General features: G+C 36.5%; 1 pseudogene; it reads left to right on the top strand.

Annotated features, from left to right (window-relative positions):
- LOC109120708 (protein FIP1-like) overlaps positions 1–13,496 on the top strand; it is a 48,033-nt pseudogene that overhangs the window by 1,356 nt on the left and 33,181 nt on the right.

Below are 13,496 nucleotides of genomic sequence, written 5' to 3'. Positions count from 1 at the left end.
TACTCTTATTATAAAAAAAGAACAAATCATGTGTTCGGACGGAGCATTGTCAAAGGAGCTTGAAGATCTTAAGGCAACCATGATAGAGAAACCAATCTTGTCATCCCGACTTCACTAACACATTCAAGGTGCATACATTTGCATTTGAAATTTGCCATTGGGGTGTCATAATGCAGGATAGGCATCCCATAACATTCGAGAGTGTAAGTTGAACGAGAAACGACATTACACAGTACAGGAGAAATAGATGACTATTATTGTGCGTTGCTTTTGCACACGGTGACACTACATGCTTGGGTCAAGGTTTGTGATTGATTGACAATGTAGCCATTAGCTACTTTCCAACGAAGAAGAATCTTACACCTAAGCAAGTCAGATGGAAGGATTTCTTGGCCAAGTTTGGTTATAGGCTAGACTATAAGCCGGGGAACGGTAACGTTATGGCTGATGCTTTAGTCGGAAGGCCAAACTTGTTGCCATCACTTTAGAAAGTTGTGAATTAGGAAGCTATAAAGGAGGACAAGAAACTTTTTGGTGGAGGATGATCTATTGCTCACCACTGGATAGAGGGTCTAGGTGCCAAAGTTTAGAGATATTAGACGGTGTATTATGGAGAGTAGTGAAACCTTGTAGGCCGGTCATGAAGATAATAATGATCTGAATAGTGTCCAGTTGAGTCGAGCATTAATTACTATCATTGTGTCACGTAATCGGGAGATTGAGGCTAGCATTGACTACCGGGCCAGGTGAAGACAAGGGAAAAAAGCCATTGTCATGTTCCTCGTCCACTAGAAAGGACAATCACTGGAGGAAGCCACACGGGAGAGATATGAAAGACTTGTGGAAATTCAAAGACAAGATTCGAGAGTTTATGCAGCAACAATGCGCCACGGTCGTCACAACATCAGGTGGGGGAGAGTTTGATGACCCGCTATCAAGCCACATAGGTGATACATGGCACAAAGTTGACAATTTGGTGGAAGGCTTACAAAGGAAAGAGCCTAGTCCTTAGTGGAATATTATAGAGAAATAGGGAGATTTCCCATGGTAGATCTTAGAATTCCGTGGATTTGCAAGGAAGATCTTTGTAACTTTCTAGCTAAGTTGAAAATTTTAGAGGAAGCCTGATTGTAAATATCAAGGGAATTGTACAACAATTAGTATGAATACGCTATCTCCTCGGTGACTCGTATAAATATAGGACCACTCATTTGTAAAGGCATCAAGAATAATAATTCAAGTTCTCTACAATTCAAAAGCTTCCTTTAGAAATTTTTTGTAGTCTTCCTTGTCTAGCATTCCTTTAGCGATCCTTAGTGTAGTAATATAGGCTGAATTGGAATAACAATATGGTGATCAAGTTGTAAAGTGCACTTAGTTGAAGACTAAGGATGTGACATGTATCTATATAACGAAAAGGAAGGAGGTTGATATAAATATGTTGTCTTAAGAAAAAATGAGACGTTTATGGTCAATTGTGTGACTTGCCAATGAAATGTTGTGTCAAAAATGAAAGTTATGCTTCTTTTTGACTTAATTTAGAGCTTTCTTGCTTATAAATATTTGTCTCTGCTGCCTGTTTAACTGCAGGTTCCTGGACATACCGGATGAGGCACCTTTATTCAGTAATAGGAGGCCTACATGCCTTATTGGGAGTGTTTTCTACTGTATCATATTGGCAAGTAATACTACTTCAGTACCGCATGCAAATTAGTCACTTATATGGGAGCTGACTAACAAGAAATTCTACACAGGTTTTGCTGTTTTGGCTATGGGAGCTACATGGATATTTCACCCTATTCGAGGATTAGTTTTCCAGCTTCTTTGCAGTTGTAACATTGCCCTCTTAGTTATCAGCGGTCTGCTCCAGTGAACTTATCCTCTCTAGTTATATTTTTTCATCTTGGCCAAGTTATAAATTATAAATCTCTTTCATCATTTATATTGTTCCTGTTGTTGACTTCGCTCTATTTGTTTAACATAAGTGCTAAATATCAGTAGGTATTTTTTAACAATATCTGGTATACCAAGTACAGAAAATACGGTTGCAGGTTGTTTTCCATTATACATTTTGATAGAAACCGAAGTTCCATATTCGATAAAAGAGATAGAAAATGCAAAGAGAGACAAGTATCTTGTATCTCCAGACTCCAGTATAATGTATTACAACATGCCTACACATTACTGGATGTATTATTTATATATAGCTAACTACCACTACTTCATAAACCATTTAGGATAAAGACACATAACTTCTAGTAACCATAAGAAACTAACTGTAAGAAACTGCTCAATCTTCCATGTGTGAAACCTCCAGAAATTTGAGAAGATGCAGATCATTATATTCTCCTGTCTTTCTTTGCATTTTCCTCCTTGAAAAAGTATTGCAGATACGTGGCTTATCACATTACTTGATAATTTGTAGTTTTTGATGTCACAAATGACATTTTTCTGTTGAACTATAAAATCATGACTTAGAGGTCACACAAAGTGGATGAAAATATCACAGGGGGTCAATGATTAATATCAGACACTACCTCATTGGACATAGCTTCTTTTCTCTCCCTGATGTCCTTCTTCTGTGTCGTTCCCCAACCGACATTTACAGAAAAAAAGGATACTTAAATCCATCTCTCCTTATATCAGTTTGATTAATATCATATTCCCGTGAGGCGTTGTGCATATATCATAGGCTGGTATGGTGCCAAAGCGTGCATAGCATTAAAGTTGCTACATTTTCTGGTGTAAGCAACTGTGCATTCTAGGGATGTTCTTAATATGGTGCCACCAGAGACTTAGATAACCTGACACATGTAGGAAGAAAACCTTATAACCAAATTATATGAGACTAACAGTTGGCTTGTCCACTAGGAGTATGAAGGAGTAAAAGTCAGTTGGCCAAGGTGATATAACTTTTTAGTCTTCTGGGATCTTTCTTGCCTAGAATGGGGGGCTTCTAATTCCACTATTTGGCTAAGGATTACACATTATTGAAATATTTTGCTTATTAAGATCGACAATGTCTGTTCCTTTTTGTTTACCATGATCCAAATCATATGTTGTGAAGTGGCAAAATATTTAAGTTCACTATGGTTTAATTTTGTAGGGAACTGTGTTTTCAGCCAGAAGCTGAAGCATATTATTCATTTACCGTTTGCAACAATTGCATATCGTATATCTCTACTTGGTTCTTTATGTGTCAGCTTAATTGTCTACTATGTATTGTTTTAATTAGTTCTCATCTCAAGATATATCGTCAAAATAAGTCTTGTTGTAGTGCCAAATATATTGTTTACATGCAGGACTGGCTTATTATAGTTGACTTGTTGCGTTTCAGCAAGGCAGTACAATCTTTTCCTTTTCACGATTACTAATTTGAACTTGTGAATATTTTTTAAATCATTCATATTTTCTACCTTCTCAATGCCCCATCTCTTACTTCCTGAAAAAGGAGGTGAAAGGACGGTCACAAATCTTGGTTAATCTGAATATTATTATATTCTTCTGAGAAGCTTGCTAATTTGCAATAGTGAGTCATAAAGATAATATCCATAGCCTTCTGTTATTATAGAAGGAAACTTCTGGAAGTTCTAAGTTTGAATTGCCGACTGCCAATTATTTATATTTACAATCTGTAGTTCCTACAGAAGTGAATATTCATTTGAAGCACTCTTTTTCAGGAACTGCTTCAATGCTGCTGGTCATGGTTTTGGATCCAGATATTAGCATTCTTTCCATATCCACACTACTCAAGTGACCTGCCGAGAACGCTTTTGGTTTTTATATCTTGGTAAATGCAGCTTCCTGAATATTGAGATGCTGTTTAGCCATTTTTTAAGCCGAGAAACATGATATGGAGACTTTTCCTTCTAAAATAAAATTTGTCATACCATTTGCTGCACAGTGTAAACTTTTGTGCATGGTGCATTAAAGTCATGGATTTGAATTTAAGAACACAATTTTGTCATATAATTTTAAGTTAAGTTTCTTGGACAGTCAAATCAACCTGAATAATGATTAGAAATAGTGATTTTCGATACACTCGCTAGGTAAGGGATACCAAACATACCATGAAAGAGTTGATCGATATATCAAAGCCTCTTATTTTGAGAACATACAGAGAGATCAAAACTGAAGTCTGAAATGGACTTTCTTGGAGCTTGGTTGTATTGTTTGATGGTTTAAACCCAGGAGAAACTGATGTGAAGTAACTGATTTTCAGAATATTTTTTTTTGCTTGTGTTTGCTTTATTTGGACTGGAAAAATACAAAGAATAGTATCTTCTACTCCATACCTGAAGTATTTAGACAGAGACTGAATGATCCTCAGAATATAGTGAGGAAGAATCACTTTAAATTCAAACTACCCCAAACAACTGACGAATGATGAATTGTAAAATAAGGCAGAGGGGATCCCTACTTATACCTTTGTCGCTTCAGCTTTGTGGATCCATTTCAAGGACTGAAATTAAATTAAAGTGGATACAAAATATTGAATGGTTCTGTTGATCCAGGCAAATAGAATGGGCCAAAATTGTCGATTGGTCCCAAATCTTTGGGTTGTCTTTTTTATAATAAAGAGTCAGGACCTAAGATCAGGCCGAAAGGCGTGTAGTGATATGCAGGACAAACATCATTGTAAGTTTTTCAAGAATTAGTTCCTTATGCACAAGTATGAAAACAATGTCTCATTCCATATATCAATTCTTAAAATTTTCTCGGCATGCACCATGTTCAATGGACCTTGCTAATATGCAATACTGTTGAATCATGTCATTTACATGTGTAGTAAATCACCTGACGGTTGAACCTTAGGGCTAGATCTAAAGGCAGTTTCAATTTTCGAAGCCACAATCTCCAAAATGTTCTAGGCTTCAGCCACATGTCAGGTGTATCCATTCACACATTGATTATATAGTGAATGTTGAAATTGAAGGTTATATTTTCCATTGTGGTGATCTTGGAGTAGCTTCCTATAACGTGATTACTTCGTTATAGTCTTGTCTTTCTAAGAAGAGGTTTAATGCATTTTCCACCTTTTATTGCAGGATAATCTTGCTGGCTGAAGTAGTCTGTGCTGCTTCTTTCATGACTCTCTATATTGGTGAGTGACCTCTGTGTCACATCCTCCAAAATAGAGATTTGTTTTTCTAGACATATTTTATAGTAAACTCCACTTGTCTTAGAAAGCAATTCCATAAATTTGCTTGGTGAAGTTGAGTCTTAAACCTTCGTGTTTGACAACTAAGAATTTTTTTTAAGGCTATTAGGTGGCTATTGTAAATTCCAAAATTTGTATATTATTCAGAAACATATTTGCGCAATAACATTTCTGAGTGCAACACCTTCAATTGTCACAGGCTATGTTCATCAATACAATTCATTTGATTCCCAGCCCGACGTTTTGAAGTCACTTTATTCTCCACTTCAACCTTCAAATTCTTTGGAAGGACCGAGGTACCTCATGGGATTTATGTTGTTGAATTTGCAGAAACTTTTTACTAGTTATTTAGTCCCTACATCTCGAAACAAACTAGTTGACATTAAATGGTTCATTAATGTCTGGCTCTTCCAAGAGTCCCTGCAAAATGAAGAGCTTTGCAGACACAGTTTCTTGTTCCACATTTTTTCCACATTTTTTGGTCCTCAAAGTACATTACCGTTTTCGAGTCTATTAAGTATGGAAGCATTAATATGCATATTGAAAGGAAAAAAAATAACCCAAGGAATCATTTTTAGTGTATACAAAGGCACGACCAAACTACTCTTTTAATACTTTTTGGATAACTGTGAAAAGCTTATATCAGTTAAAATCTTAACAATTGGAAGCCATAACTAGAAAAGGTAAATATATCAGGATGACTAGAGCAGATAGTAGCCTAATAAATTGGGAGTGATAAAGTAGTTGTATATGTTTGGACACATTGATATTGAAATATAGCCATCCTATGCAAGGAGCTTCTGTGGAATGTGTTGAGAATATAATTAACTAATAAAAGTGTGCTCTCTCTGAAAGTTTAAGCTTTTAGATGAGATGGTGACAAACTTCAACAGAATTCAAGGTCGAAAGCTGCATTGTCTTCTAAGATTATTACATCTTTGGTTGTTTTTAGAAGTGGCAAAGTTTTGGTGGAAAAACTGATGCAAAAGAATAATCAAATCTCGTTGTGTTTCTCAAATGCAGTTAGAACTGAAGATGTGTAGTCATGCTCAGGGTGATGAGATGTCATCTTCTCTATGTTCCTTGGAATAAGACTTTTAAGAATAGATAGAACACAGATTTTAAAAGTTGAGTACAAGCTGCCTCTGGATAATGAATGATTTTCATATGTTCACTGGGAGCCTTTTCTTATATCGGTATCAAGATGGTGGTCCACTATTTGATCAGCTCATGGACTTATTGCAATATCATCAAGAAAATATACACTTTCTGAGTGAGGAGGTATGGGTTGATAAAGAAAGCTCTGATTATTTTTTCTGTAGAAATAAGGTTCCTGCCATGTTTCATTGCAAGGAGAGTAAAGCTGCAACAAGACTTTGAGCAGATATAGTTTTACTAATTTGTGCCTCAAATTAGTTAACAACACATAGATGTCTTCTTCTTATTTTTTCGCGTTATCTCCTGTTAATCTTTGGAAAGGAAGATAGAGTTCTACACATTCCTTGATCTTGATTGCCGCAGGATGTGTCAATTTCTTGCGGCCAAAAAAGAAAAAAAAGCATTTTTGATAGGATTTTAGTCATTGTTTCTCGTATTTTATTTGATTAATCTCCTTATTTTGTCTAAATTTTGATGTTTTTCTTCTAGCTTCTTGGATTACAGGAATCCTTGAGAAAATATGAAAGGTCTAATGATGGGAGACCCCGCAGGTAAGCTTCTCTTTATTGAAGTTGCTTTGCTACCGGAATCTCCTTCTTCTATTTCTAGAAAAGAAAGGAAGTGACTCTTTGACTGTATAGTGAGTTGTGTGTATGCTCTTAAGCTACAAGTCAGAAAGGAAACCTAAGAATTTAAGAAGGATAAACGTATATCAACATTATAAGTCTGAAAGTGGTACACAATCTTCCACACTTTCCACTTTAAAAGAACTTCGTGAAAATATTAGGAAATTAGGGTTTCACTTCTATTATTGTTGTTGACATCCAGCTACCTGGTAATAACTGTCTGAACAAGTTTCTCAATGACAAAACCAGGTAAGAGTGAAAAAAAGTCATAGATGCTGAGGATGACAAAACGCACACCAACAGTTGCATGTTTTATATTCCTGTGAGAAATATATTGGAAGAATATTATTGAATTGTGTATATTAATTGTTACATTGAGACCCTATTTATAGACACCACGTTGGAACCCTTTTCCGATTAGGATTCCTATTCCTATTCCTATTTCTATTTCTTATTCCTATTCCTATTCTAAGTAGGAAATACTTATAAATACTTATTTCTATTCTTAACACTCCCCCTCAAGCTGGTGCAGCTTGTTACAGATGTAATTAATACGTGAACATGTGAGAGACTTGGTGAACAAATCTGCAAGCTGATTATTTGACTTCACAAATTTTGTAACAATATCTCCCGAGAGTATCTTTTCTTTGTCAAAGTGACAGTCAATCTCAATGTGCTTAGTCCTTTCATGAAACACTGGATTTAATGTAATATGAAGAGTTGCTTGATTATCACAGACAAGTTCCATCTGATCAATTTTGCCAAATTTTAGTTCTCCCAACAATTGTTTGAGCCAAACTAGCTCACAAGTTGCTATCGCCATTGCTCGATATTCTGATTCTGCACTAGATCGAGCAACCACATTCTGTTTCTTTCTCTTCCACGACACCAAATTACCTCCAACTAAAACACAATATCCGGATATCGAACATATATTAGAGGGTGATCCTACCCAATCAGTGTATGTATATCCAATGATATATTCATGTCCATGATCCTCAAAGAGTAGTCCTTTACCAAGAGCTGACTTTATATTAAGCAGAATGCAAACAACTGCTTCCCAATGAATATCACAAGGGGAAGTCATAAACTGACTTACAACACTCACAGGAAAAGAGATGTCAGGTCTAGTCACTGTGAGATAATTCAACTTTCTAACAAGCCATCTATACCTTTCAGGATTACTAAGTGGCTCTTCCTGTCCCGGAAGAAGTTTAACATTCGAATCCATAGGAGTGTCAATAGGTCTACATTCCATCATTCATGTCTCCTCGAGAATGTGTAAGGCATACTTGCGTTGAGAAATAACAATACCTGATATAGACCGAGCAACCTCAATACTTAGAAAATACTTCAGTCTGCCAAGGTCTTTAATCTGAAAGTGCTTAAAGAGATGTTGCTATTAATCGGTGATACCATCTTGATCATTACTAGTGATGACAATATCATCAACGTAAACAACCAAATAGATACATCGACTTGGTGTAGAATGTCAATAAAACACAGAGTGATCAGCTCCACTATGAGTTATGCCAAATTCCTGAATTACTGTGTTGAACTTCCCAAACCAAGATTGAGAAAATTGTTTCAGACCATAGAGTGACCTATGCAATCGACATACAAGACTACTAGACTCCTCTTGAGCAACAATACCAGGTGGTTGCTCCATATAGACTTCTTCCTCAAGATCACCATGCAGAAAAGCATTCTTAATGTCCAAATGATAAAAAAAAACCAATGACGAATGATAGCCATGGATAGAAAAAGACGAACAAATGCTATTTTATCCACAGGAGCAAAAGTGTCACTATAATCTAGCCCAAATATCTGAGTAGGAGCAGCATCTGGCGCATGACATCAATCATCTGAGACTAGGGTTGGAAGTGGACAGCGATGATAAGTTAGTAATGGTGGCACAAATACTGGAGATGTAGAAGTAACTGTAGATTCCTCAAAGGTTGACACAGGTAAAACTTGAGGTATGGGTAAGACCATAGATACATCAGGATGATTAAAGATGTATAGTAAGGCTTAGACTTAAAAAATGTAACATCAGCAGACATAAGGTATCAATGCAGATCATGTGAATAACATCGATACCCTTTTTGGACTCAAGAGTAACCAAGAAAAACACATTTGAGGGCACGAGGAGCTAATTTATCTTTTTCTGGGGCTAAGTTATGAACAAAGCATGTGGTCCCAAAGACACGAGGGGAGATAGGATAGAGATGTGACTGAGGAAATAGTATGAAATGTGGAACCTGATTTTGAATAGAAGAAGAAGGCATCCTATTTATCAAATAACAAGACGTAAGAACTGCATCTCCCCTAAAACGCAGTGGAACGTTGGATTCAAGGAGAAGAGTACGAGCGGTCTCAATAAGATGCTGATTTTTTCTTTCAGCTACACCGTTTTGTTGAGGGGTATATTGTAACGATTCAAAAAAAAGAGAATTATATAAATAAGAATAAATAGGTATTTAAGGGCATAATTGTCCTTTCACGTTTTAAATAAATAAATAAATAAATAAGTAAATAAATAAAATAGATTTGTATTTATTTATTTTAAATGTTATTTGACTAATTCTTTAATTAGTCTCCTAATCCAAATAGTCCTCTCTCTCTCACGCTTCTTAACTCCCTCTCTCACGTCCTCCATCTTCCTCACATTATTTCTGACAAAACATCAACAGTTTTCATGCTTGAAGAACTAACAAAAAAAAATTTTTAAGCAAAAGAAAAAGTAATCAAAACGTCAAGGCTAAGAGAGGTTTGTCGAGAGAGGTGTACGTTGAAGTGAATTGGGAGTGGTTTGGAGGAGTTTTCCGGGCAGCAACATTAAAGTTTGAACATCGATTAAGGTATGGGTTTCTCTCATAGAATTCTTTCTCCAAGAGTACTTTCTTTCGGACGTTTCTTAAACTCTTGAAACTAAGATTGTTCCCTTTCGTATGTCCTTGTCCTTAGCTCCCTAATGAATTTGTAGGATGGGTATGTTGTGCTGCTAGATTTTTGCATGAATGATGTGTTTAAATTAAATATGAATGTGTCTATGTGCGGGAAATCGTGATAATGATCATCAAAATATGACCGGAAAAGGTTGATGTATGGGTGTGTATAGGGCAGTGTTTTAGGCATTGTTTTGGGGTATATAAGTTGTTTATTTATCATGTATTTTATGTGTGAAATGGGTGTGCAATGTGATGTTCATTTTGATGAAGCATAGTGAAGTGAATGAACCATGAAATCTCCCTAAGAACTAATGTGAAACTTGATGAAAAAGTGCAGAAAAATAGTGGAATAAATTTCCAAAAACTTAGAAATAGGTTTAAAAAGAATCTGGAAATTTTTGGATGTCAAAGAATTAAAAAAAAACGTTTTGAGGCCTGCAGGGATCGAACCCAGGACCTCCCTGCAGCTGCCTTAACAAAAAAAAAGAGATTTAAAAAAGGAATGTTGGGGGCGGGGATCGAACCCGCGACCCCCATTCGCGAAAAAAAACCAGAAAAGGGATGCTGGGGGCAGGGATCGAACCCACGACCCCCGTTCGCAACAAAAAAAATAAAAAAATAAAAAGGGGGATGCAAGGCGTGGGGATCGAACCCACGACCTCAGGGCTGAAGGGGGATAAAAATATTAAGGGAATAAAGGTGAGGCTGTGGGGGTTCGAACCCACCACCTCACAGCCTCCATTCCCAGCGAAATTAAGAGGAAAATAAGGGGGGTTGTGGGGGTTCGAACCCACAACCTCCCTATTCAAGCGAATTTAATTAAAAATAATAATAATAGTAAATTAAAATTCTAATTAAAGTTGGAAAATTAATTTTCTTATGTAAACATTGAGATTTAATTTAGAATTTTAATTAAAAATAGAATATTAATTCTTTTATGTAAATATTGAGATTTAAATTGGAATTCTAATTAAATTAGAAAATTATTCTTTCATGTAAATGATTGAAATTTAATTTAGAATTCTAATTAAAATAGAAAATTTATTATTTCACGAAAATGTTGAGACTTAACTTAGAGTTCTAAATTTATGAATATTAGAACTAAAATCAATGAAAAATATAAATGATATCCAAATAATTCAAAATTTGGGTTCTCGTGTCCAAACCTCCGTATTGATACATAAGTCATACGTGAGTGAAATATTCAAGAATAATGTCATCTACTTAGATCAAAAATCAATGATCTTGGCATATATACAAGATACATAAGTCTTGTAATACATAATCTTAGAAAAATAAGAATTCACTTAACGAACTATAAATGAAGCCTCATGGCTTGTATGTATAGATATATAAGTTTAACATACGTTCAAGAATAAGTGAACCTAAGATATACGTAATGAAATGAAGAATGTGGTGACAATCATGATGTGAGGTTAATGCATATGATGAGAGCAATCTTAAATGAGCCTAAGTAAATGTTACCGATACATACTCACCAATGAGAGTGTAAGATAATGAAGAGACCAGTCTCTATGAATACTCTAATAAAAATATTGAGTTTAAAACACTTAATACTAATGATGAGATGAGAAATCATCTATTGAGCTATGATGTCCTCATACTAGAAGCAAACTTCTATGATGTATGAGTTGAATGTAATGGAACTTTATACCGAGCACCGATAGGCTAGCTATGAGTGGTGATGCCTTCTTTCGAGAAGGGCGGAGGTTCACGTAATTCTCATGAGATGAGACTGTCCGGCTTGCAGGGTATGGGTCTCCATACATCTCCTAGTCTTTGAACCTATATTGCCACTATAGGGATCTGGCGGGGTTAAATTCCCATATACGCTAGCATGTTATTGAATCGCTTTGGCCGGTGATTCCACCTCTTTTCGGTGTGGGGAAGACACTGGATTTCATGATGCTCACATGATCTATGTCGGTTAAAGTTAAAGTTCCCAATGAATGAATGAGGCCAGCCTCAAATGAATCATATAAAGAAATGAATGATACCGAAGGTGTTAGGATAGGATAATCAAGAGGTGAGCTAGATTCAGGTAATGACATTAGGTCATTCCTGATCATTGCATAGCAAACCCGATGAAAGTCTTAAACTACATCCTAGGTATAGCTGGTGTTCGCACTGGCCTATGAATGAATTGAAATGAAATACGAATGAATGAGTGAAGCAGACTCTGTGTTTGCTAAAGAAGGTTCCCTAGTTGAGGTCCCATATGTTGAGCCCTCATTTTGGAAAGTCTTAAAGTTAAGTCTATGATAATAAGGTCTCATGGTATACGAATGAATAATATGAAAGAAAGTATGTGTTATATGTTATGTGCTATATGAATATGTTATGTTTTGTGTGCCGTACGATAATTATAATGATGCATGTCACTCTCATGGCATAACTTTACCAATCTCATTTTGGCAAGTCCACTGACTTGACTTCCAAAAATCATGTTGTTAGGAAAGAGCTATTCTTTCTCATGCATGTCCCTGGTGTGTACTTGCATATACCCATACTTAGTACAAGTGTGTACTAATTCCATACGAACATCTACTTTTAGGTGCAGGCACAGGTGGACGCTAGAGCTACAGGTTCGTTGTTGCAGCTATCCGGACGTCAGTATTCATCCGGAGTTTGGTAGGTCCTCATGCTTTCGAGGATGCTACTGTTTTACATTCTAGCGTAGTTTTAGAGTTGAACTAGTGGAGCATGTTCCACTAGCGTTTCTTTCCTGTTTTGGTTCAAACTTTGTATTGGTGCTATTTTGGCCGATATACAATTAATACTTAATGAATTATTTCTTTCAGTTGCTTATCTCTTAAATGTTAGATGGTTGATGATGAACGATTTCGAAATGTTAAGAATGTTCAGCAAGTATGATTAAAGAATCAAAAATTTCAAATTTTCCGCTAAAATTAATCTATGTAAAGTAAGAATGACGTAAGTAGGCTTGTCTGCGTCCTCTGAGAGGTCAACGACGCCGATTTCGTCTGGGGTCTATATTCCGTTCGTGACAAAGTTGGTATCAGAGGGCTAGGTTAAATTCCTCGAATAATGAGTTCACATCAACCACATTGAGTAGTTTCTAAGTCATGGTAGTGAAGTGCACCACTATCCTGGATTAGAGACTGCATGATGCGTAGGAAAGACTTCCCTTCTTCTGATCTTGTTGTGCTTTTCCTAATGTTTCAATTCTTGGTGTTACGAACGTGTCTAACATCAACCTTGTTGTTTTCAGAGAATGAATACTTGGGGAACTAAGGGTCTGAGGACGGGAGCAGCAGCAGCTAGGGGTAATCAGAATCCACCCCAGGCTCCAGCTAAAGGAGTGGCCATGCCAGTGAACCCAGCTGGGTTGACTGATGCGGAGGTGAGGGCATCTCTAGCCCAGATGGCACAGGCCATCACGATGCAGGCCCAAGCTATGATTGCCCAAGTCAACCGGCAGGATGTTCTGAGGGAAAACCCACCGGTTCGCAACATAGCTGACAGACTGCGAGACTTCACGAGGATGAATCCTCCAATTTTCACAGGGGCTAAGACTTCAGAAGATCCTCAGGAATTTATAGACGAGTTGCATAAGAT

This window comes from Solanum lycopersicum, chromosome 7 (assembly GCF_036512215.1).
Source record: "Solanum lycopersicum chromosome 7, SLM_r2.1".
NCBI lineage: Eukaryota > Viridiplantae > Streptophyta > Magnoliopsida > Solanales > Solanaceae > Solanum > Solanum lycopersicum.
The sequence above is the reverse complement of the archived record's forward strand: the minus strand, read 5'-3'. Positions and strand labels throughout refer to the sequence as shown.